The sequence below is a fragment of the Ovis canadensis genome, chromosome 4, assembly GCF_042477335.2.
Source record: "Ovis canadensis isolate MfBH-ARS-UI-01 breed Bighorn chromosome 4, ARS-UI_OviCan_v2, whole genome shotgun sequence".
Taxonomy (NCBI): domain Eukaryota; kingdom Metazoa; phylum Chordata; class Mammalia; order Artiodactyla; family Bovidae; genus Ovis; species Ovis canadensis.
This window is the reverse complement of record NC_091248.1, coordinates 4,644,495-4,670,371: the sequence shown is the minus strand read 5'-3', so window position 1 is coordinate 4,670,371 and position 25,877 is coordinate 4,644,495.

The following is a 25,877-nucleotide window of genomic DNA, read 5'->3' as shown; positions in this document are numbered from 1 at the left end:
TGCACACGTGGTGGGAGTCGATCCTCGGCTTGAACGTCAAGGCAGTGCAGGGAAAACAGGTTCCTCTGGAATGGACTGACACATCTGGGGGACTGTTGGAATGGTGGCACGACCCTGGAGTTCCTCTCGCCTTTCCTGTGGAGAGCGCCTCCTCTTGAGATGCGACGGGAACGCCGGGAATTCTTTCCCTACGAAACAGGGAAAGGATCCCTCATCTCGAGCTTGGAGGCGGAAACGGGGCTCCCCTAGATGTGTGCGGGACACCACGTGCTTCCTCTCGAGTGGAGACGGGTATGTCGGGGAACTTCTTGAGTTGCAGCAAGGGTGTGAAGGACCCTTTGGAAGTTCCAGTGGTTAGATGTGATTGGCCTCGAGAAGCCTCAGCGGAAATGGGCCTCATCTCGCCTGGAGGGCAAAACCTCCTGGATTTTCTCGAGTTGCGGCAGGTGCTCTCGACTTAGGACGGGGACCTCAGGGACCCGCTCTGGTGGCCTCAGGAAAGGCCAGTCCCCATGCGAGTTCCTCGGGGGCCTCTCGGGATTCCTCTCCCGTCGATGCCGGGGCCTAAGACCTTGTGTGAAGTCGGGGCCGGAACCTGAGGATTCCTCTCCAGTGCTGACATGGATCTTGGGGTACTTCTGGAGTCTCCCCAGGGGAGTCAGTCCTCGTCTCGAATGCGGGCATGCATTGCGCTTTCCTCCAGAGCGGTAGCAGCAGTGTCACGCAGTCCGCCGCGTGGATCAAAGGATCTATGGTTTTCCCTCGAGTCTTTCCCACGAGGCTTTCCCACGAGGCTTTCCCACAGGGCTGTCCCACGTGCACACGTGGTGGGAGTCGATCCTCGGCTTGAACGTCAAGGCAGTGCAGGGAAAACAGGTTCCTCTGGAATGGACTGACACATCTGGGGGACTCTTGGAATGGTGGCACGACCCTGCAGTTCCTCTCGCCTTTCTTGTGGAGAGCGCCTCCTCTTGAGATGCGACGGGAACACCGGGAATTCTTTCCCTGCGAAACAGGGAAAGGATCCCTCATCTCGAGCTATTAGGCGGAAACGGGGCTCCCCTGGATGTGTGCGGGACACCACGTGCTTCCTCTCGAGTGGAGACGGGTATGTCGGGGAACTTCTTGCTTTGCAGCAAGGGTGTGAAGGACCCTTTGGAAGTTCCAGTGGTTAGATGTGATTGGCCTCGAGAAGCCTCAGCGGAAATGGGCCTCATCTCGCCTGGAGGGGAAAACCTCCTGGATTTTCTCGAGTTGCGGCAGGTGCTCTCGACTTACGACGGGGACCTCAGGGACCCGCTCTGGTGGCCTCAGGAAAGGCCAGTCCCCATGCGAGTTCCTCGGGGGCCTCTCGGGATTCCTCTCCCGTCGATGCCGGGGCCTAAGACCTTGTGTGAAGTCGGGGCCGGAACCTGAGGATTCCTCTCCAGTGCTGACATGGATCTTGGGGTACTTCTGGAGTCTCCCCAGGGGAGTCAGTCCTCGTCTCGAATGCGGGCATGCAGTTGCGCTTTCCTCCAGAGCGGTAGCAGCAGTGTCACGCAGTCCGCCGCGCGGATCAAAGGATCTATGGTTTTCCCTCGAGTCTTTCCCACGAGGCTTTCCCACGAGGCTTTCCCACAGGGCTGTCCCACGTGCACACGTGGTGGGAGTCGATCCTCGGCTTGAACGTCAAGGCAGTGCAGGGAAAACAGGTTCCTCTGGAATGGACTGACACATCTGGGGGACTCTTGGAATGGTGGCACGACCCTGGAGTTCCTCTCGCCTTTCCTGTGGAGAGCGCCTCCTCTTGAGATGCGACGGGAACGCCGGGAATTCTTTCCCTACGAAACAGGGAAAGGATCCCTCATCTCGAGCTATTAGGCGGAAACGGGGCTCCCCTGGATGTGTGCGGGACACCACGTGCTTCCTCTCGAGTGGAGACGGGTATGTCGGGGAACTTCTTGAGTTGCAGCAAGGGTGTGAAGGACCCTTTGGAAGTTCCAGTGGTTAGATGTGATTGGCCTCGAGAAGCCTCAGCGGAAATGGGCCTCATCTCGCCTGAAGGGCAAAACCTCCTGGATTTTCTCGAGTTGCGGCAGGTGCTCTCGACTTACGACGGGGACCTCAGGGACCCGCTCTGGTGGCCTCAGGAAAGGCCAGTCCCCATGCGAGTTCCTCAGGGGCCTCTCAGGATACCTCTCCCGTCGATGCCGGGGCCTAAGACCTTGTGTGGAGTCGGGGCCGGAACCTGAGGATTCCTCTCCAGTGCTGACATGGATCTTGGGGTACTTCTGGAGTCTTCCCAGGGGAGTCAGTCCTCGTCTCGAATGCGGGCATGCACTTGCGCTTTCCTCCAGAGCGGTAGCAGCAGTGTCACGCAGTCCGCCGCGTGGATCAAAGGATCTATGGTTTTCCCTCGAGTCTTTCCCACGAGGCTTTCCCACGAGGATTTCACACAGGGCTGTCCTACGTGCACACGTGGTGGGAGTCGATCCTCGGCTTGAACGTCAAGGCAATGCAGGGAAAACAGCTTCCTCTGGAATGGACTGACACATCTGGTGGACTGTTAGAATGGTGGCACGACCCTGGAGTTCCTCTCGCCTTTCCTGTGGAGAGCGCCTCCTCTTGAGATGCGACGGGAACGCCGGGAATTCTTTCCCTACGAAACAGGGAAAGGATCCCTCATCTCGAGCTAGGAGGCGGAAACGGGGCTCCCCTGGATGTGTGCGGGACCCCACGTGCATCCTCTCGAGTGGAGACGGGTATGTCGGGGAACTTCTTGAGTTGCAGCAAGGGTGTGAAGGACCCTTTGGAAGTTCCAGTGGTTAGATGTGATTGGCCTCGAGAAGCCTCAGCGGAAATGGGCCTCATCTCGCCTGGAGGGCAAAACCTCCTGGATTTTCTCGAGTTGCGGCAGGTGCTCTCGACTTACAACGGGGACCTCAGGGAACCGCTCTGGTGGCCTCAGGAAAGGCCAGTCCCCATGCGAGTTCCTCGGGGGCGTCTCGGGATTCCTCTCCCGTCGATGCCGGGGCCTAAGTCCTTGTGTGGAGTCGGGGCCGGAGCCTGAGGATTCCTCTCCAGTGCTGACATGGATCTTGGGGTATTTCTGGAGTCTCCCCAGGGGAGTCAGTCCTCGTCTCGAATGCGGGCATGCACTTGCGCTTTCCTCCAGAGCGGTAGCAGCAGTGTCACGCAGTCCGCCGCGCGGATCAAAGGATCTATGGTTTTCCCTCGAGTCTTTCCCACGAGGCTTTCCCACGAGGCTTTCCCACAGGGCTGTCCCACGTGCACACGTGGTGGGAGTCGATCCTCGGCTTGAACGTCAAGGCAGTGCAGGGAAAACAGGTTCCTCTGGAATGGACTGACACATCTGGGGGACTCTTGGAATGGTGGCACGACCCTGGAGTTCCTCTCGCCTTTCCTGTGGAGAGCGCCTCCTCTTGAGATGCGACGGGAACGCCGGGAATTCTTTCCCTACGAAACAGGGAAAGGATCCCTCATCTCGTGCTAGGAGGCGGAAACGGGGCTCCTCTGAATGTGTGCGGGACCCCACGTGCTTCCTCTCGAGTGGAGACGGGTATGTCGGGGAACTTCTTGAGTTGCATCAAGGGTGTGAAGGACCCTTTGGAAGTTCCAGTGGTTAGATGTGATTGGCCTCGAGAAGCCTCAGCGGAAATGGGCCTCTTCTCGCCTGGAGGGCAAAACCTCCTGGATTTTCTCGAATTGCGGCAGGTGCTCTCGACTTACGACGGGGACCTCAGGGACCCGCTCTGGTGGCCTCAGGAAAGGCCAGTCCCCATGCGAGTTCCTCGGGGGCCTCTCGGGATTCCTCTCCCGTCGATGCCGGGGTCTTAGACCTTGTGTGGAGTCGGGGCCGGAACCTGAGGATTCCTCTCCAGTGCTGACATGGATCATGGGGTACTTCTGGAGTCTCTCCAGGGGAGTCAGTCCTCGTCTCGAATGCGGGCATGCATTGCGCTTTCCTCCAGAGCGGTAGCAGCAGTGTCACGCAGTCCGCCGCGTGGATCAAAGGATCTATGGTTTTCCCTCGAGTCTTTCCAACGAGGCTTTCCCACGAGGCTTTCCCACAGGGCTGTCCCAAGTGCACACGTGGTGGGAGTCGATCCTCGGCTTGAACGTCAAGGCAGTGCAGGGAATACAGGTTCCTCTGGAATGGACTGACACATCTGGGGGACTCTTGGAATGGTGGCACGACCCTGGAGTTCCTCTCGCCTTTCCTGTGGAGAGCGCCTCCTCTTGAGATGCGACGGGAACGCCGGGAATTCTTTCCCTACGAAACAGGGAAAGGATCCCTCATCTCGAGCTATTAGGCGGAAACGGGGCTCCCCTGGATGTGTGCGGGACACCACGTGCTTCCTCTCGAGTGGAGACGGGTATGTCGGGGAACTTCTTGAGTTGCAGCAAGGGTGTGAAGGACCCTTTGGAAGTTCCAGTGGTTAGATGTGATTGGCCTCGAGAAGCCTCAGCGGAAATGGGCCTCATCTCGCCTGGAGGGCAAAACCTCCTGGATTTTGTCGAGTTGCGGCAGGTGCTCTCGACTTACGACGGGGACCTCAGGGACCCGCTCTGGTGGCCTCAGGAAAGGCCAGTCCCCATGCGAGTTCCTCGGGGGCGTCTCGGGATTCCTCTCCCGTCGATGCCGGGGCCTAAGACCTTGTGTGGAGTCGGGGCCGGAACCTGAGGATTCCTCTCCAGTGCTGACATGGATCTTGGGGTACTTCTGGAGTCTCCCCAGGGGAGTCAGTCCTCGTCTCGAATGCGGGCATGCACTTGCGCTTTCCTCCAGAGCGGTAGCAGCAGTGTCACGCAGTCCGCCGCGCGGATCATAGGATCTATGGTTTTCCCTCGAGTCTTTCCCACGAGGCTTTCCCACGAGGCTTTCCCACAGGGCTGTCCCACGTGCACACGTGGTGGGAGTCGATCCTCGGCTTGAACGTCAAGGCAGTGCAGGGAAAACAGGTTCCTCTGGAATGGACTGACACATCTGGGGGACTCTTGGAATGGTGGCACGACCCTGGAGTTCCTCTCGCCTTTCCTGTGGAGAGCGCCTCCTCTTGAGATGCGACGGGAACGCCGGGAATTCTTTCCCTACGAAACAGGGAAAGGATCCCTCATCTCGAGCTAGGAGGCGGAAACGGGGCTCCCCTGGATGTGTGCGGGACACCACGTGCTTCCTCTCGAGTGGAGAAGGGTATGTCGGGGAACTTCTTGAGTTGCAGCAAGGGTGTGAAGGACCCTTTGGAAGTTCCAGTGGTTAGATGTGATTGGCCTCGAGAAGCCTCAGCGGAAATGGGCCTCATCTCGCCTGGAGGGCAAAACCTCCTGGATTTTCTCGAGTTGCGGCAGGTGCTCTCGACTTACGACGGGGACCTCAGGGACCCGCTCTGGTGGCCTCAGGAAAGGCCAGTCCCCATGCGAGTTCCTCGGGGGCCTCTCGGGATTCCTCTCCCGTCGATGCCGGGGCCTAAGACCTTGTGTGGAGTCGGGGCCGGAACCTGAGGATTCCTATCCAGTGCTGACATGGATCTTGGGGTACTTCTGGAGTCTCCCCAGGGGAGTCAGTCCTCGTCTCGAATGCGGGCATGCATTGCGCTTTCCTCCAGAGCGGTAGCAGCAGTGTCACGCAGTCCGCCGCGTGGATCAAAGGATCTATGGTTTTCCCTCGAGTCTTTCCCACGAGGCTTTCCCACGAGGCTTTCCCACAGGGCTGTCCCACGTGCACACGTGGTGGGAGTCGATCCTCGGCTTGAACGTCAAGGCAGTGCAGGGAAAACAGGTTCCTCTGGAATGGACTGACATATCTGGGGGACTGTTGGAATGGTGGCACGACCCTGGAGTTCCTCTCGCCTTTCCTGTGGAGAGCGCCTCCTCTTGAGATGCGACGGGAACGCCGGGAATTCTTTCCCTACGAAACAGGGAAAGGATCCCTCATCTCGAGCTAGGAGGCGGAAACGGGGCTCCCCTGGATGTGTGCGGGACACCACGTGCTTCCTCTCGAGTGGAGACGGGTATGTCGGGGAATTTCTTGAGTTGCAGCAAGGGTGTGAAGGACCCTTTGGAAGGTCCAGTGGTTAGATGTGATTAGCCTCGAGAAGCCTCAGCGGAAATGGGCCTCATCTCGCCTGGAGGGCAAAACCTCCTGGATTTTCTCGAGTTGCGACAGGTGCTCTCGACTTACGACGGGGACCTCAGGGACCCGCTCTGGTGGCCTCAGGAAAGGCCAGTCCCCATGCGAGTTCCTCGGGGGCCTCTCGGGATTCCTCTCCCGTCGATGCCGGGGCCTAAGACCTTGTGTGGAGTCGGGGCCGGAACCTGAGGATTCCTCTCCAGTGCTGACATGGATCTTGGGGTACTTCTGGAGTCTTCCCAGGGGAGTCTGTCCTCGTCTCGAATGCGGGCATGCACTTGCGCTTTCCTCCAGAGCGGTAGCAGCAGTGTCACGCAGTCCGCCGCGTGGATCAAAGGATCTATGGTTTTCCCTCGAGTCTTTCCCACGAGGCTTTCCCACGAGGCTTTCCCACAGGGCTGTCCCACGTGCACACGTGGTGGGAGTCGATCCTCGGCTTGAACGTCAAGGCAGTGCAGGGAAAACAGGTTCCTCTGGAATGGACTGACACATCTGGGGGACTCTTGGAATGGTGGCACGACCCTGGAGTTCCTCTCGCCTTTCCTGTGGAGAGCGCCTCCTCTTGAGATGCGACGGGAACGCCGGGAATTCTTTCCCTACGAAACAGGGAAAGGATCCCTCATCTCGAGCTAGGAGGCGGAAACGGGGCTCCCCTGGATGTGTGCGGGACCTACGTGCTTCCTCTCGAGTGGAGACGGGTATGTCGGGGAACTTCTTGAGTTGCAGCAAGGGTGTGAAGGACCCTTTGGAAGTTCCAGTGGTTAGATGAGATTAGCCTCGAGAAGCCTCAGCGGAAATGGGCCTCATCTCGCCTGGAGGGCAAAACCTCCTGGATTTTCTCGAGTTGCGGCAGGTGCTCTCGACTTACGACGGGGACCTCAGGGACCCGCTCTGGTGGCCTCAGGAAAAGCCAGTCCCCATGCGAGTTCCTCGGGGGCGTCTCGGGATTCCTCTCCCGTCGATGCCGGGGCCTTAGACCTTGTGTGGAGTCGGGGCCGGAACCTGAGGATTCCTCTCCAGTGCTGACATGGATCATGGGGTACTTCTGGAGTCTCTCCAGGGGAGTCAGTCCTCGTCTCGAATGCGGGAATGCATTGCGCTTTCCTCCAGAGCGGTAGCAGCAGTGTCACGCAGTCCGCCGCGTGGATCAAAGGATCTATGGTTTTCCCTCGAGTCTTTCCAACGAGGCTTTCCCACGAGGCTTTCCCACAGGGCTGTCCCACGTGCACACGTGGTGGGAGTCGATCCTCGGCTTGAACGTCAAGGCAGTGCAGGGAATACAGGTTCCTCTGGAATGGACTGACACATCTGGGGGACTCTTGGAATGGTGGCACGACCCTGGAGTTCCTCTCGCCTTTCCTGTGGAGAGCGCCTCCTCTTGAGATGCGACGGGAACGCCGGGAATTCTTTCCCTACGAAACAGGGAAAGGATCCCTCATCTCGAGCTATTAGGCGGAAACGGGGCTCCCCTGGATGTGTGCGGGACACCACGTGCTTCCTCTCGAGTGGAGACGGGTATGTCGGGGAACTTCTTGAGTTGCAGCAAGGGTGTGAAGGACCCTTTGGAAGTTCCAGTGGTTAGATGTGATTGGCCTCGAGAAGCCTCAGCGGAAATGGGCCTCATCTCGCCTGGAGGGCAAAACCTCCTGGATTTTCTCGAGTTGCGGCAGGTGCTCTCGACTTACGACGGGGACCTCAGGGACCCGCTCTGGTGGCCTCAGGAAAGGCCAGTCCCCATGCGAGTTCGTCGGGGGTGTCTCGGGATTCCTCTCCCGTCGATGCCGGGGCCTAAGACCTTGTGTGGAGTCGGGGCCGGAACCTGAGGATTCCTCTCCAGTGCTGACATGGATCTTGGGGTACTTCTGGAGTCTCCCCAGGGGAGTCAGTCCTCGTCTCGAATGCGGGCATGCACTTGCGCTTTCCTCCAGAGCGGTAGCAGCAGTGTCACGCAGTCCGCCGCGTGGATCAAGGGATCTATGGTGTTCCCTCGAGTCTTTCCCACGAGTCTTTCCCACGAGGCTTTCCCACAGGGCTGTCCCACGTGCACACGTGGTGGGAGTCGATCCTCGGCTTGAACGTCAAGGCAGTGCAGGGAAAACAGGTTCCTCTGGAATGGACTGACACATCTGGGGGACTGTTGGAATGGTGGCACGACCCTGGAGTTCCTCTCGCCTTTCCTGTGGAGAGCGCCTCCTCTTGAGATGCGACGGGAACGCCGGGAATTCTTTCCCTATGAAACAGGGAAAGGATCCCTCATCTCGAGCTAGGAGGCGGAAACGGGGCTCCCCTGGATGTGTGCGGGACCCCACGTGCATCCTCTCGAGTGGAGACGGGTATGTCGGGGAACTTCTTGAGTTGCAGCAAGGGTGTGAAGGACCCTTTGGAAGTTCCAGTGGTTAGATGTGATTGGCCTCGAGAAGCCTCAGCGGAAATGGGCCTCATCTCGCCTGGAGGGCAAAACCTCCTGGATTTTCTCGAGTTGCGGCAGGTGCTCTCGACTTACGACGGGGACCTCAGGGACCCGCTCTGGTGGCCTCAGGAAAGGCCAGTCCCCATGCGAGTTCCTCGGGGGCCTCTCGGGATTCCTCTCCCGTCGATGCCGGGGCCTAAGACCTTGTGTGGAGTCGGGGCCGGAACCTGAGGATTCCTATCCAGTGCTGACATGGATCTTGGGGTACTTCTGGAGTCTCCCCAGGGGAGTCAGTCCTCGTCTCGAATGCGGGCATGCATTGCGCTTTCCTCCAGAGCGGTAGCAGCAGTGTCACGCAGTCCGCCGCGTGGATCAAAGGATCTATGGTTTTCCCTCGAGTCTTTCCCACGAGGCTTTCCCACGAGGCTTTCCCACAGGGCTGTCCCACGTGCACACGTGGTGGGAGTCGATCCTCGGCTTGAACGTCAAGGCAGTGCAGGGAAAACAGGTTCCTCTGGAATGGACTGACACATCTGGGGGACTGTTGGAATGGTGGCACGACCCTGGAGTTCCTCTCGCCTTTCCTGTGGAGAGCGCCTCCTCTTGAGATGCGACGGGAACGCCGGGAATTCTTTCCCTACGAAACAGGGAAAGGATCCCTCATCTCGAGCTAGGAGGCGGAAACGGGGCTCCCCTGGATGTGTGCGGGACACCACGTGCTTCCTCTCGAGTGGAGACGGGTATGTCGGGGAACTTCTTGAGTTGCAGCAAGGGTGTGAAGGACCCTTTGGAAGGTCCAGTGGTTAGATGTGATTAGCCTCGAGAAGCCTCAGCGGAAATGGGCCTCATCTCGCCTGGAGGGCAAAACCTCCTGGATTTTCTCGAGTTGCGACAGGTGCTCTCGACTTACGACGGGGACCTCAGGGACCCGCTCTGGTGGCCTCAGGAAAGGCCAGTCCCCATGCGAGTTCCTCGGGGGCCTCTCGGGATTCCTCTCCCGTCGATGCCGGGGCCTAAGACCTTGTGTGGAGTCGGGGCCGGAACCTGAGAATTCCTCTCCAGTGCTGACATGGATCTTGGGGTACTTCTGGAGTCTTCCCAGGGGAGTCTGTCCTCGTCTCGAATGCGGGCATGCACTTGCGCTTTCCTCCAGAGCGGTAGCAGCAGTGTCACGCAGTCCGCCGCGTGGATCAAAGGATCTATGGTTTTCCCTCGAGTCTTTCCCACGAGGCTTTCCCACGAGGCTTTCCCACAGGGCTGTCCCACGTGCACACGTGGTGGGAGTCGATCCTCGGCTTGAACGTCAAGGCAGTGCAGGGAAAACAGGTTCCTCTGGAATGGACTGACACATCTGGGGGACTCTTGGAATGGTGGCACGACCCTGGAGTTCCTCTCGCCTTTCCTGTGGAGAGCGCCTCCTCTTGAGATGCGACGGGAACGCCGGGAATTCTTTCCCTACGAAACAGGGAAAGGATCCCTCATCTCGAGCTAGGAGGCGGAAACGGGGCTCCCCTGGATGTGTGCGGGACCTACGTGCTTCCTCTCGAGTGGAGACGGGTATGTCGGGGAACTTCTTGAGTTGCAGCAAGGGTGTGAAGGACCCTTTGGAAGTTCCAGTGGTTAGATGTGATTAGCCTCGAGAAGCCTCAGCGGAAATGGGCCTCATCTCGCCTGGAGGGCAAAACCTCCTGGATTTTCTCGAGTTGCGGCAGGTGCTCTCGACTTACGACGGGGACCTCAGGGACCCGCTCTGGTGGCCTCAGGAAAAGCCAGTCCCCATGCGAGTTCCTCGGGGGCCTCTCGGGATTCCTCTCCCGTCGATGCCGGGGCCTTAGACCTTGTGTGGAGTCGGGGCCGGAACCTGAGGATTCCTCTCCAGTGCTGACATGGATCTTGGGGTACTTCTGGAATCTCCCCTGGGGAGTCAGTCCTCGTCTCGAATGCGGGCATGCATTGCGCTTTCCTCCAGAGCGGTAGCAGCAGTGTCACGCAGTCTGCCGCGTGGATCAAAGGATCTATGGTTTTCCCTCGAGTCTTTCCCACGAGGCTTTCCCACGAGGCTTTATCACAGGGCTGTCCCACGTGCACACGTGGTGGGAGTCGATCCTCGGCTTGAACGTCAAGGCAGTGCAGGGAAAACAGGTTCCTCTGGAATGGACTGAAACATCTGGGGGACTCTTGCAATGGTGGCACGACCCTGGAGTTCCTCTCGCCTTTCCTGTGGAGAGCGCCTCCTCTTGAGATGCGACGGGAACGCCGGGAATTCTTTCCCTACGAAACAGGGAAAGGATCCCTCATCTCGAGCTTGGAGGCGGAAACGGGGCTCCCCTAGATGTGTGCGGGACACCACGTGCTTCCTCTCGAGTGGAGACGGGTATGTCGGGGAACTTCTTGAGTTGCAGCAAGGGTGTGAAGGACCCTTTGGAAGTTCCAGTGGTTAGATGTGATTGGCCTCGAGAAGCCTCAGCGGAAATGGGCCTCATCTCGCCTGGAGGGCAAAACCTCCTGGATTTTCTCGAGTTGCGGCAGGTGCTCTCGACTTAGGACGGGGACCTCAGGGACCCGCTCTGGTGGCCTCAGGAAAGGCCAGTCCCCATGCGAGTTCCTCGGGGGCGTCTCGGGATTCCTCTCCCGTCGATGCCGGGGCCTAAGACCTTGTGTGAAGTCGGGGCCGGAACCTGAGGATTCCTCTCCAGTGCTGACATGGATCTTGGGGTACTTCTGGAGTCTCCCCAGGGGAGTCAGTCCTCGTCTCGAATGCGGGCATGCATTGCGCTTTCCTCCAGAGCGGTAGCAGCAGTGTCACGCAGTCCGCCGCGTGGATCAAAGGATCTATGGTTTTCCCTCGAGTCTTTCCCACGAGGCTTTCCCACGAGGCTTTCCCACAGGGCTGTCCCACGTGCACACGTGGTGGGAGTCGATCCTCGGCTTGAACGTCAAGGCAGTGCAGGGAAAACAGGTTCCTCTGGAATGGACTGACACATCTGGGGGACTCTTGGAATGGTGGCACGACCCTGGAGTTCCTCTCGCCTTTCTTGTGGAGAGCGCCTCCTCTTGAGATGCGACGGGAACACCGGGAATTCTTTCCCTGCGAAACAGGGAAAGGATCCCTCATCTCGAGCTATTAGGCGGAAACGGGGCTCCCCTGGATGTGTGCGGGACACCACGTGCTTCCTCTCGAGTGGAGACGGGTATGTCGGGGAACTTCTTGCTTTGCAGCAAGGGTGTGAAGGACCCTTTGGAAGTTCCAGTGGTTAGATGTGATTGGCCTCGAGAAGCCTCAGCGGAAATGGGCCTCATCTCGCCTGGAGGGGAAAACCTCCTGGATTTTCTCGAGTTGCGGCAGGTGCTCTCGACTTACGACGGGGACCTCAGGGACCCGCTCTGGTGGCCTCAGGAAAGGCCAGTCCCCATGCGAGTTCCTCGGGGGCCTCTCGGGATTCCTCTCCCGTCGATGCCGGGGCCTAAGACCTTGTGTGAAGTCGGGGCCGGAACCTGAGGATTCCTCTCCAGTGCTGACATGGATCTTGGGGTACTTCTGGAGTCTCCCCAGGGGAGTCAGTCCTCGTCTCGAATGCGGGCATGCAGTTGCGCTTTCCTCCAGAGCGGTAGCAGCAGTGTCACGCAGTCCGCCGCGCGGATCAAAGGATCTATGGTTTTCCCTCGAGTCTTTCCCACGAGGCTTTCCCACGAGGCTTTCCCACAGGGCTGTCCCACGTGCACACGTGGTGGGAGTCGATCCTCGGCTTGAACGTCAAGGCAGTGCAGGGAAAACAGGTTCCTCTGGAATGGACTGACACATCTGGGGGACTCTTGGAATGGTGGCACGACCCTGGAGTTCCTCTCGCCTTTCCTGTGGAGAGCGCCTCCTCTTGAGATGCGACGGGAACGCCGGGAATTCTTTCCCTACGAAACAGGGAAAGTATCCCTCATCTCGAGCTAGGAGGCGGAAACGGGGCTCCCCTGGATGTGTGCGGGACACCACGTGCTTCCTCTCGAGTGGAGACGGGTATGTCGGGGAACTTCTTGAGTTGCAGCAAGGGTGTGAAGGACCCTTTGGAAGGTCCAGTGGTTAGATGTGATTGGCCTCGAGAAGCCTCAGCGGAAATGGGCCTCATCTCGCCTGAAGGGCAAAACCTCCTGGATTTTCTCGAGTTGCGACAGGTGCTCTCGACTTACGACGGGGACCTCAGGGACCCGCTCTGGTGGCCTCAGGAAAGGCCAGTCCCCATGCGAGTTCCTCGGGGGCCTCTCGGGATTCCTCTCCCGTCGATGCCGGGGCCTAAGACCTTGTGTGGAGTCGGGGCCGGAACCTGAGGATTCCTCTCCAGTGCTGACATGGATCTTGGGGTACTTCTGGAGTCTTCCCAGGGGAGTCTGTCCTCGTCTCGAATGCGGGCATGCACTTGCGCTTTCCTCCAGAGCGGTAGCAGCAGTGTCACGCAGTCCGCCGCGTGGATCAAAGGATCTATGGTTTTCCCTCGAGTCTTTCCCACGAGGCTTTCCCACGAGGCTTTCCCACAGGGCTGTCCCACGTGCACACGTGGTGGGAGTCGATCCTCGGCTTGAACGTCAAGGCAGTGCAGGGAAAACAGGTTCCTCTGGAATGGACTGACACATCTGGGGGTCTCTTGGAATGGTGCCACGACCCTGGAGTTCCTCTCGCCTTTCCTGTGGAGAGCGCCACCTCTTGAGATGCGACGGGAACGCCGGGAATTCTTTCCCTACGAAACAGGGAAAGGATCCCTCATCTCGAGCTAGGAGGCGGAAACGGGGCTCCCCTGGATGTGTGCGGGACCCTCGTGCTTCCTCTCCAGTGGAGACGGGTATGTCGGGGAACTTCTGGAGTTGCAGCAAGGGTGTGAAGGACCCTTTGGAAGTTCCAGTGGTTAGATGTGATTATAATCGAGAAGCCTCATCGGAAATGGGCCTCATCTCGCCTGGAGGGCAAAACTTCCTGAATTTTCTCAAGTTGCGGCAGGTACTCTCGACTTACGACCGGGACCTCAGGGACCCGCTTTGGTGGCCTCAGGAAAGGCCAGTCCCCATGCGAGTTCCTCGGGGGCCTCTCGGGATTCCTCTCCAGTCGATGCTGGGGCCTAAGACTTTGTGTGGAGTCGGGGCCGGAACCTGAGGATTCCTCTCCAGAGCTGATATGGTTCTTGGGGTACTTCTGGAGTCTCCCCAGGGGAGTCAGTCCTCGTCTCGAATGCGGGCATGCACTTGCGCTTTTCTCCAGAGTGGTAGCAGCAGTGTCACGCAGTCCGCCGCGTGGATCAAAGGATCTATGGTTTTCCCTCGAGTCTTTCCCACGAGGCTTTCCCACAGGGCTGTTCCACGTGCACACGTGCTGGGAGTCGATCCACTGCTTCAACGTCAAGGCAGTGCAGGGAAAAAATGTTCCTCTGGAATGGACTGACACATCTGGGGGACTCTTGGAATGGTGGCACGACCCTGGAGTTCCTCTCGCCTTTCCTGTGGAGAGCGCCTCCTCTTGAGTTGCGACTGGAACACCGGGAATTCTTTCCCTACGAAACAGGGAAAGGATCCCTCATCTCGAGCTAGGAGGCGGAAACGGGGCTCCCCTGCATGTGTGCGGGACCCTCGTGCTTCCTCTCGAGTGGAGACGGGTATGTCGGGGAAATTCTGGAGTTGCCGCAAGGGTGTGAAGGACCCTTTGGAAGTTCCAGTGGTTAGATGTGATTAGCCTCGAGAAGCCTCAGCGGAAATGGGCCTCATCTCGCCTGGAGGGCAAACCTCCTGGATTTTCTCGAGTTGCAGCAGGTGCTCTCGATTTACGACGGGGACCTCAGGGACCCGCTCTAGTGGCCCCAGGAAAGGCCAGTCCCCATGCGAGTTCCTCGGGGGCCTCTCGGGATTCCTCTCCCGTCGGTGCCGGGGCCTAAGACCTTGTGTGGACTCGGGGCCGGAACCTGAGGATTCCTCTCCAGTGCTGACATGGATCTTGGGGTACTTCTGGAGTCTCCCCAGGGGAGTCAGTCCTCGTCTCGAATGCGGGAATGCACTTGCGCTTTTCTCCAGAGTGGTAGCAGCAGTGTCACGCAGTCCGCCGCGTGGATCAAAGGATCTATGGTTTTCCCTCGAGTCTTTCCCACGAGGCTTTCCCACAGGGCTGTCCCACGTGCACACGTGCTGGGAGTCGATCCACTGCTTCAACGTCAAGGCAGTGCAGGGAAAAAATGTTCCTCTGGAATGGACTGACACATCTGGGGGACTCTTGGAATGGTGGCACGACCCTGGAGTTCCTCTCGCCTCTCCTGTGGAGAGCGCCTCCTCTTAAGATGCGACAGGAACGCCGGGAATTCTTTCCCTACGAAACAGGGAAAGGATCCCTCATCTCGAGCTAGGAGGCGGAAACGGGGCTCCCCTGGGTGTGTGCGGGACCCTCGTGCTTCCTCTCGAGTGGAGACGGGTATGTCGGGGAACTTCTGGAGTTGCAGCAAGGGTGTGAAGGACCCTTTGGAAGTTCCAGTGGTTAGATATGATTAGCCTCGAGAAGCCTCAGCGGAAATGGGCCTCATCTCGCCTGGAGGGCAAAACCTCCTGGATTTTCTCGAGTTGCGGCAGGTGCTCTCGACTTACGACGGGGCCCTCAGGGACCCGCTCTGGTGGCCTCAGGAAAGGCCAGTCCCCATGCGAGTTCCTCGGGGGCCTCTCGGGATTCCTCTCCCGTCGATGCCCGGGCCTAAGACCTGGTGTGGATTCGGGGCCGGAACCTGAGGAGTCCTGTCCAGTGCTGACATGGATCTTGGGGTACTTCTGGAGTCTCCCCAGGGGAGTCAGTCCTCGTCTCGATTGTGGGAATGCACTTGCGCTTTGCTCCAGAGCGGTAGCAGCAGTGTCACGCAGTCCGCCGCGTGGATCAAGGGATCTATGGTGTTCCCTCGAGTCTTTCCCACGAGTCTTTCCCACGAGGCTTTCCCACAGGGCTGTCCCACGTGCACACGTGGTGGGAGTCGATCCTCGGCTTGAACGTCAAGGCAGTGCAGGGAAAACAAGTTCCTCTGGAATGGACTGACACATCTGGGGAACTCTTGGAATGGTGGCACGACCCTAGAGTTCCTCTCGCCTTTCCTGTGGAGAGCGCCTCCTCTTAAGATGCGACAGGAATGCCGGGAATTCTTTCCCTACGAAACAGGAAAGGATCCCTCATCTCGAGCTAGCAGGGTGAAACGGGGCTCCCCTGGATGTGTGCGGGACCCTCGTGCTTCCTCTCGAGTGGAAACGGGTATGTCGGGGAAATTCTTGAGTTGCAGCAGGGGTGTGAAGGACCCTTTGGAAGTTCCAGTGGTTAGATGTGATTAGCCTGGAGAAGCCTCAGCGGAAATGGGCCTCATCTCGCCTGGAGGGCAAAACCTCCTGAATATTCTCGAGTTGCGGCAGGTGCTCTTGACTTACGACGGGGCCCTCAGGGACCCGCTCTGGTGGCCTCAGGAAAGGCCAGTCCCCATGCGAGTTCCTCGGGGGCCTCTCGGGATTCCTCTCCCGTCGATGCCGGGGCCTAAGAGCTTGTGTGGAGTTGGGGCCGGAACCTGAGGATTCCTCACCAGTGCTGACATGGATCTTGGGGTACTTCTGGAGTTTCCCCAGGGGAGTCAGTCCTCGTCTCGAATGTGGGCATGCACTTGCGCTTTCCTCCAGAGCGGTAGCAGCAGTGTCACGCAGTCCGCCGCGTGGATCAAAGGATCTATGGTTTTCCCTCGAGTCTTTCCCACGAGGCTTTCCCACAGGGCTGTCCCACGTGCACACGTGGTGGGAGTCGATCCTCGGCTTGAACGTCAAGGCAGTGCAGGGAAAACAGGTTCTTCTGGAATGGACTGACACATCTGGGGGACTCTTGGAATGGTGGCACGACCCTGGAGTCCCTCTCGCCTTTCCTGTGGAGAGCGCCTCCTCTTGAGATGCGACGGGAACGCCGGGAATTTTTTCCCTACGAAACAGGGAAAGGATCACTCATCTCGAGCTAGGAGGCGGAAACGGGGCTCCCCTGCATGTGTGCGGGACCCTCGTGCTTCCTCTCGAATGGAGACGGGTATGTCGGGGAACTTCTTGAGTTGCAGCAAGGGTGTGAAGGACCGTTTGGAAGTTCCAGTGGTTAGATGTGATTAGCCTCGAGAAGCTTCAGCGGAAATGGGCCTCATCTCGCCTGGAGGGCAAAACCTCCTGGATTCTCTCGAGTTGCGGCAGGTGCTCTCGACTTACGACGGGGACCTCAGGGACCCGCTCTGGTGGCCTCAGGAAAGGCCAGTCCCCATGTGAGTTCCTCGGGGGCCTCTTGGGATCCCTCTCCCGTCGATGCCGGGGGCTAAGACCTTGTGTGGAGTCGGGGCCGGAACCTGAGGATTCCTCTCCAGTGCTGACATGGATCTTGGGGTACTTCTGGAGTCTCCCCAGGGGAGTCAGTCCTCGTCTCGAATGCGGGCATGCACTTGCGCTTTCCTCCAGTGCGGTAGCAGCAGTGTCACGCAGTCCGCCCCGTGGATCAAAGGATCTATGGTTTTCCCTCGAGTCTTTCTCACGAGGCTTTCCCACGAGGCTTTCCCACAGGGCTGTCCCACGTGCACACGTGGTGGGAGTCGATCCTCGGCTTGAACGTCAAGGCAGTGCAGGGAAAACAGGTTCCTCTGGAATGGACTGACACATCTGGGGGACTCTTGGAATTGTGGCACGACCCTGGAGTCCTCTCGCCTTTCCTGTGGAGAGCACCTCCTCTTGAGATGGGACGGGAACGCCGGGAATTCTTTCCCTACGAAACAGGGAAAGGATCCCTCATCTCGAGCAAGGAGGCGGAAACGGGGCTCCCCTGGATGTGTGCGGGACCCTCGTGCTTCCTCTCGAGTGGAGACGGGTATGTTCGGGAACTTCTTGAGTTGCAGCAAGGGTGTGAAGGACCCTTTGGAAGTTCCAGTGGTTAGATGTGATTAGCCTCGAGAAGCCTCAGCGGAAATGGGCCTCATCTTGCCAGGAGGGCAAAACCTCCTGGATTTTCTCGAGTAGCGGCAGGTGCTCTCGACTTACGACGGGGACCTCATGGACCCGCTCTGGTGGCCTCAGGAAAGGCCAGTCCCCATGCGAAATCCACGAGGGCCTCTAGGGATTCCTCTCCCGTCGATGACGGGCCTAAGACCCTGTGTGGAGTCGGGGCCGGAACCTGAGGATTCCTCTCCAGTGCTGACATGGATCTTGGGGTACTTCTGGAGTCTCCCCAGGGGAGTCAGTCCTCGTCTCGAATGCGGGCATGCACTTGCGCTTTCCTTCAGAGCAGTAGCAGCAGTGTCACGCAGTCCGCCGCGTGGATCAAAGGATCTATGGTTTTCCCTCGAGTCTGTCCACGAGGCTTTCCCACGAGGCTTTCCCACAGGGCTGTCCCTCGTGCACACGTGGTGGGAGTCGATCCTCGGCTTGAACGTCAAGGCAGTGCAGGGAAAACAGTTTCCTCTGGAATGGACTGACACATCTGGGGGACTCTTGGAATGGTGGCACGACCCTGGAGTTGCTCTCGCCTTTCCTGTGGAGAGCGACTCCTCTTGAGATGTGACGGGAACGCCGGAAACTCTTTCCCTACGAAACAGGAAAAGGATCCCTCATCTCGAGCTAGGAGGTGGAAACGGGGCTCCCCTGGGTGTGTGCGGGACCCTCGTGCTTCCTCTCGAGTGGAGACGCGTATGTCGGGGAACTTCTTGAGTTGCAGCAAGTGTGTGAAGGACCCTTTGGAAGTTCCAGTGGTTAGATGTGATTAGCCTCGAGAAGCCTCAGCGGAAATGGGCCTCATCTCGCCTGGAGGGCAAAACCTCCTGGATTTTCTCGAGTTGCGGCAGGTGCTCTTGACTTACGACGGGGCCCACAGGGACACGCTCTGGTGGCCTCAGGAAAGGCCAGTCCCCATGCGAGTTCCTCGGGGGCCTCTCGGGATTCCTCTCCCGTCGATGCCGGGGCCTAAGAGCTTGTGTGGAGTTGGGGCCGGAACCTGAGGATTCCTCACCAGTGCTGACATGGATCTTGGGGTACTTCTGGAGTTTCCCCAGGGGAGTCAGTCCTCGTCTCGAATGTGGGCATGCACTTGCGCTTTCCTCCAGAGCGGTAGCAGCAGTGTCACGCAGTCCGCCGCGTGGATCAAAGGATCTATGGTTTTCCCTCGAGTCTTTCCCACGAGGCTTTCCCACAGGGCTGTCCCACGTGCACACGTGGTGGGAGTCGATCCTCGGCTTGAACGTCAAGGCAGTGCAGGGAAAACAGGTTCCTCTGGAATGGACTGACACATCTGGGGGACTCTTGGAATGGTGGCATGACCCTGGAGTTGCTCTCGCCTTTCCTGTGGAGAGCGACTCCTCTTGAGATGTGACGGGAACGCCGGAAACTCTTTCCCTACGAAACAGGAAAAGGATCCCTCATCTCGAGCTAGGAGGTGGAAACGGGGCTCCCCTGGGTGTGTGCGGGACCCTCGTGCTTCCTCTCGAGTGGAGACGCGTATGTCGGGGAACTTCTTGAGTTGCAGCAAGTATGTGAAGGACCCTTTGGAAGTTCCAGTGGTTAGATGTGATTAGCCTCGAGAAGCCTCAGCGGAAATGGGCCTCATTTCGCCTGGAGGGCAAAACCTCCTGGATTTTCTCGAGTTGCGGCAGGTGCTCTCGACTTACGACAGGGACCTCAGGGACCCGCTCTGGTGGCCTCAGGAAAGGCCAGTCCCCATGCGAGTTCCTCGGGGGCCTCTCGGGATTCCTCTCCCGTCGATGCCGGGGCCTAAGACCTTGTGTGGAGTCGGGGCCGGAACCTGAGGATTCCTCTCCAGTGCTGACATGTATCTTGGGGTACTTCTGGAGTCTCCCCAGGAGAGTCAGTCCTCGTCTCGAATGCGGGCATGCACTTGCGCTTTCCTCCAGAGCGGTAGCAGCAGTGTCACGCATTCCGCCGCATGGATCAAGGGATCTATGGCTTTCCCCCGAGGCTTTCCCACGAGGCTTTACCACAGGGCTGTCCCACATGCCACCGTGGTGGGAGTCGATCCTCGGCATGAAAGTCCCGGCAGTGCAGGGAAAATACGTTCCTCTGGAATGGACTGACACATCGGGGGGACTCTTGGAATGGTGGCACGACCCTGGAGTTCCTCTCGCCTCTCCTGTGGAGAGCGCCTCCTCTTAAGATGCGACAGGAACGCCGGGAATTCTTTCCCTACGAAACAGGGAAAGGATCCCTCATCTCGAGCTAGGAGGCGGAAACGGGGCTCCCCTGGATGTGTGCGGGACCCCACGTGCTTCCTCTCGAGTGCAGACGGGTATGTCGGGGAACTTCTTGAGTTGCAGCAAGGGTGTGAAGGACCCTTTGGAAGTTCCAGTGGTTAGATGTGATTGGCCTCGAGAAGCCTCAGCGGAAATGGGCCTCATCTCGCCTGGAGGGCAAAACCTCCTGGATTTTCTCGAGTTGCGGCAGGTGCTCTCGACTTACGACGGGGACCTCAGGGACCCGCTTTGGTGGCCTCAGGAAAGGCCAGTCCCCATGCGAGTTCCTCGGGGGCTTCTCGGGATTCCTCTCCCGTTGATGCCGGGGCCTAAGACCTTGTGTGGAGTCGGGGCCGGAACCTGAGGATTCCTCTCCAGTGCTGACATGGATCTTGGGGTACTTCTGGAGTCTCCCCAGGGGAGTCAGTCCTCGTCTTGAATGCGGGCATGCACTTGCGCTTTCCTCCACAGTGGTAGCAGCAGTGTGACGCAGTCCGCCGCGTGGATCAAAGGATCTATGGTTTTCCCTCGAGTCTTTCCCACGAGGCTTTCCCACGAGGCTTTCCCACAGGGCTGTCCCACGTGCACACGTGTTGGTAGTCGATCCTCGGCTTGAACGTCAAGGCAGTGCAGGGGAAACAGGTTCCTCTGGAATGGACTGACACATCTGGGGGTCTCTTGGAATGGTGCCACGACCCTGGAGTTCCTCTCGCCTTTCCTGTGGAGAGCGTCACCTCTTGAGTTGCGACGGGAACGCCGGGAATTCTTTCCCTACGAAACAGGGAAATGATCCCTCATCTCGAGCTAGGAGGCGGAAACTGGGCTCCCCTGGATGTGTGCGGGACCCCACGTGCTTCCTCTCGAGTGGAGACGGCTATGTCGCGGAACTGCTTGAGTTGCAGCAAGGGTGTGAAGGACCCTTTGGAAGTTCGAGTGGTTAGATGTGATTAGCCTCGAGAAGCCTCAGCGGAAATGGGCCTCATCTCGCCTGGAGGGCAAAACCTCCTGGATTTTCTCTAGTTGCGGCAGGTGCTCTCGACTTAAGACGGGGACCTCAGGGTCCCGCTCTTGTGGCCTCAGGAAAGGCCAGTCCCCATGCGAGTTCCTCGCGGGCCTCTCGGGATTCCTCTCCCGTCGATGCCGGGGCCTAAGACCTTGTGTGGAGTAGGGGCCGGAATCTGAGGATTCCTCTCCAGTGCTGACATGGATCTTGGGGTAATTCTGGAGTCTCCCGAGGGGAGTCAGTCCTCGTCTCGAATGTGGGCATGCACTTGCGCTTTCCTCCAGAGCGGTAGCAGCAGTGTCACGCAGTCCGCCGCGTGGATCAAAGGATCTATGGTTTTCCCTCGTGTCTTTCCCACGAGGCTTTCCCACGACGCTTTCCACAGGGCTGTCCCACGTGCACACATGCTGGGAGTCGATCATCGGCTTGAACGTCAAGGCAGTGCAGGGAAAACAGGTTCCTCTGGAATGGACTGACACATCTGGGGGACTCTTGGAATGGTGGCACGACCCTAGAGTTCCTCTCGCCTTTCCTGTGGAGAGCGCCTCCTCTTGAGATGCGACGGAAACGCCGTGAATTCTTTCCCTACGAAACAGGGAAAGGATCCCTCATCTCGAGCCAGGAGGCGGAAACGGGGCTCCCCTGGATGTGTGCGGGACCGTCGTGCTTCCTCTCGAGTCGAGACGGGTATGTCGGGGAACTTCTTGAGTTGCAGCAAGGGTGTGAAGGACCCTTTGGAAGTTCCAGTGGTTAGATGAGATTAGCCTCGAGAAGCCTCAGCGGAAATGGGCCTCATCTCGCCTGGAGGGCAAAACCTCCTGGATTTTCTCGAGTTTCGGCAGGTGCTCTTGACTTACGACGGGGCCCACAGGGACACGCTCTGGTGGCCTCAGGAAAGGCCAGTCCCCATGCGAGTTCCTCGGGGGCCTCTCGGGATTCCTCTCCCGTCGATGCCGGGGCCTAAGAGCTTGTGTGGAGTTGGGGCCGGAACCTGAGGATTCCTCACCAGTGCTGACATGGATCTTGGGGTACTTCTGGAGTTTCCCCAGGGGAGTCAGTCCTCGTCTCGAATGTGGGCAAGCACTTGCGCTTTCCTCCAGAGCGGTAGCAGCAGTGTCACGCAGTCCGCCGCGTGGATCAAAGGATCTATGGTTTTCCCTCGAGTCTTTCCCACGAGGCTTTCCCACAGGGCTGTCCCACGTGCACACGTGGTGGGAGTCGATCCTCGGCTTGAACGTCAAGGCAGTGCAGGGAAAACAGGTTCTTCTGGAATGGACTGACACATCTGGGGGACTCTTGGAATGGTGGCACGACCCTGGAGTCCCTCTCGCCTTTCCTGTGGAGAGCGCCTCCTCTTGAGATGCGACGGGAACGCCGGGAATTTTTTCCCTACGAAACAGGGAAAGGATCCCTCATCTCGAGCTAGGAGGCGGAAACGGGGCTCCCCTGCATGTGTGCGGGACCCTCGTGCTTCCTCTCGAATGGAGACGGGTATGTCGGGGAACTTCTTGAGTTGCAGCAAGGGTGTGAAGGACCGTTTGGAAGTTCCAGTGGTTAGATGTGATTAGCCTCGAGAAGCTTCAGCGGAAATGGGCCTCATCTCGCCTGGAGGGCAAAACCTCCTGGATTCTCTCGAGTTGCGGCAGGTGCTCTCGACTTACGCCGGGGACCTCAGGGACCCGCTCTGGTGGCCTCAGGAAAGGCCAGTCCCCATGTGAGTTCCTCGGGGGCCTCTTGGGATCCCTCTCCCGTCGATGCCGGGGGCTAAGACCTTGTGTGGAGTCGGGGCCGGAACCTGAGGATTCCTCTCCAGTGCTGACATGGATCTTGGGGTACTTCTGGAGTCTCCCCAGGGGAGTCAGTCCTCGTCTCGAATGCGGGCATGCACTTGCGCTTTCCTCCAGTGCGGTAGCAGCAGTGTCACGCAGTCCGCCCCGTGGATCAAAGGATCTATGGTTTTCCCTCGAGTCTTTCTCACGAGGCTTTCCCACGAGGCTTTCCCACAGGGCTGTCCCACGTGCACACGTGGTGGGAGTCGATCCTCGGCTTGAACGTCAAGGCAGTGCAGGGAAAACAGGTTCCTCTGGAATGGACTGACACATCTGGGGGACTCTTGGAATTGTGGCACGACCCTGGAGTCCTCTCGCCTTTCCTGTGGAGAGCACCTCCTCTTGAGATGGGACGGGAACGCCGGGAATTCTTTCCCTACGAAACAGGGAAAGGATCCCTCATCTCGAGCTCAGAGGCGGAAACGGGGCTCCCCTGGATGTGTGCGGGACCCTCGTGCTTCCTCTCGAGTGGAGACGGGTATGTTCGGGAACTTCTTGAGTTGCAGCAAGGGTGTGAAGGACCCTTTGGAAGTTCCAGTGGTTAGATGTGATTAGCCTCGAGAAGCCTCAGCGGAAATGGGCCTCATCTTGCCAGGAGGGCAAAACCTCCTGGATTTTCTCGAGTTGCGGCAGGTGCTCTCGACTTACGACGGGGACCTCATGGACCCGCTCTGGTGGCCTCAGGAAAGGCCAGTCCCCATGCGAAATCCACGAGGGCCTCTAGGGATTCCTCTCCCGTCGATGACGGGCCTAAGACCCTGTGTGGAGTCGGGGCCGGAACCTGAGGATTCCTCTCCAGTGCTGACATGGATCTTGGGGTACTTCTGGAGTCTCCCCAGGGGAGTCAGTCCTCGTCTCGAATGCGGGCATGCACTTGCGCTTTCCTTCAGAGCAGTAGCAGCAGTGTCACGCAGTCCGCCGCGTGGATCAAAGGATCTATGGTTTTCCCTCGAGTCTGTCCACGAGGCTTTCCCACGAGGCTTTCCCACAGGGCTGTCCCTCGTGCACACGTGGTGGGAGTCGATCCTCGGCTTGAACGTCAAGGCAGTGCAGGGAAAACAGTTTCCTCTGGAATGGACTGACACATCTGGGGGACTCTTGGAATGGTGGCACGACCCTGGAGTTGCTCTCGCCTTTCCTGTGGAGAGCGACTCCTCTTGAGATGTGACGGGAACGCCGGAAACTCTTTCCCTACGAAACAGGAAAAGGATCCCTCATCTCGAGCTAGGAGGTGGAAACGGGGCTCCCCTGGGTGTGTGCGGGACCCTCGTGCTTCCTCTCGAGTGGAGACGCGTATGTCGGGGAACTTCTTGAGTTGCAGCAAGTGTGTGAAGGACCCTTTGGAAGTTCCAGTGGTTAGATGTGATTAGCCTCGAGAAGCCTCAGCGGAAATGGGCCTCATCTCGCCTGGAGGGCAAAACCTCCTGGATTTTCTCGAGTTGCGGCAGGTGCTCTTGACTTACGACGGGGCCCACAGGGACACGCTCTGGTGGCCTCAGGAAAGGCCAGTCCCCATGCGAGTTCCTCGGGGGCCTCTCGGGATTCCTCTCCCGTCGATGCCGGGGCCTAAGAGCTTGTGTGGAGTTGGGGCCGGAACCTGAGGATTCCTCACCAGTGCTGACATGGATCTTGGGGTACTTCTGGAGTTTCCCCAGGGGAGTCAGTCCTCGTCTCGAATGTGGGCATGCACTTGCGCTTTCCTCCAGAGCGGTAGCAGCAGTGTCACGCAGTCCGCCGCGTGGAGCAAAGGATCTATGGTTTTCCCTCGAGTCTTTCCCACGAGGCTTTCCCACAGGGCTGTCCCACGTGCACACGTGGTGGGAGTCGATCCTCGGCTTGAACGTCAAGGCAGTGCAGGGAAAACAGGTTCCTCTGGAATGGACTGACACATCTGGGGGACTCTTGGAATGGTGGCATGACCCTGGAGTTGCTCTCGCCTTTCCTGTGGAGAGCGACTCCTCTTGAGATGTGACGGGAACGCCGGAAACTCTTTCCCTACGAAACAGGAAAAGGATCCCTCATCTCGAGCTAGGAGGTGGAAACGGGGCTCCCCTGGGTGTGTGCGGGACCCTCGTGCTTCCTCTCGAGTGGAGACGCGTATGTCGGGGAACTTCTTGAGTTGCAGCAAGTGTGTGAAGGACCCTTTGGAAGTTCCAGTGGTTAGATGTGATTAGCCTCGAGAAGCCTCAGCGGAAATGGGCCTCATTTCGCCTGGAGGGCAAAACCTCCTGGATTTTCTCGAGTTGCGGCAGGTGCTCTCGACTTACGACAGGGACCTCAGGGACCCGCTCTGGTGGCCTCAGGAAAGGCCAGTCCCCATGCGAGTTCCTCGGGGGCCTCTCGGGATTCCTCTCCCGTCGATGCCGGGGCCTAAGACCTTGTGTGGAGTCGGGGCCGGAACCTGAGGATTCCTCTCCAGTGCTGACATGTATCTTGGGGTACTTCTGGAGTCTCCCCAGGGGAGTCAGTCCTCGTCTCGAATGCGGGCATGCACTTGCGCTTTCCTCCAGAGCGGTAGCAGCAGTGTCACGCATTCCGCCGCATGGATCAAGGGATCTATGGCTTTCCCCCGAGGCTTTCCCACGAGGCTTTACCACAGGGCTGTCCCACATGCCACCGTGGTGGGAGTCGATCCTCGGCATGAAAGTCCCGGCAGTGCAGGGAAAATACGTTCCTCTGGAATGGACTGACACATCGGGGGGACTCTTGGAATGGTGGCACGACCCTGGAGTTCCTCTCGCCTCTCCTGTGGAGAGCGCCTCCTCTTAAGATGCGACAGGAACGCCGGGAATTCTTTCCCTACGAAACAGGGAAAGGATCCCTCATCTCGAGCTAGGAGGCGGAAACGGGGCTCCCCTCGATGTGTGCGGGACCCCACGTGCTTCCTCTCGAGTGCAGACGGGTATGTCTGGGAACTTCTTGAGTTGCAGCAAGGGTGTGAAGGACCCTTTGGAAGTTCCAGTGGTTAGATGTGATTGGCCTCGAGAAGCCTCAGCGGAAATGGGCCTCATCTCGCCTGGAGGGCAAAACCTCCTGGATTTTCTCGAGTTGCGGCAGGTGCTCTCGACTTACGACGGGGACCTCAGGGACCCGCTTTGGTGGCCTCAGGAAAGGCCAGTCCCCATGCGAGTTCCTCGGGGGCTTCTCGGGATTCCTCTCCCGTTGATGCCGGGGCCTAAGACCTTGTGTGGAGTCGGGGCCGGAACCTGAGGATTCCTCTCCAGTGCTGACATGGATCTTGGGGTACTTCTGGAGTCTCCCCAGG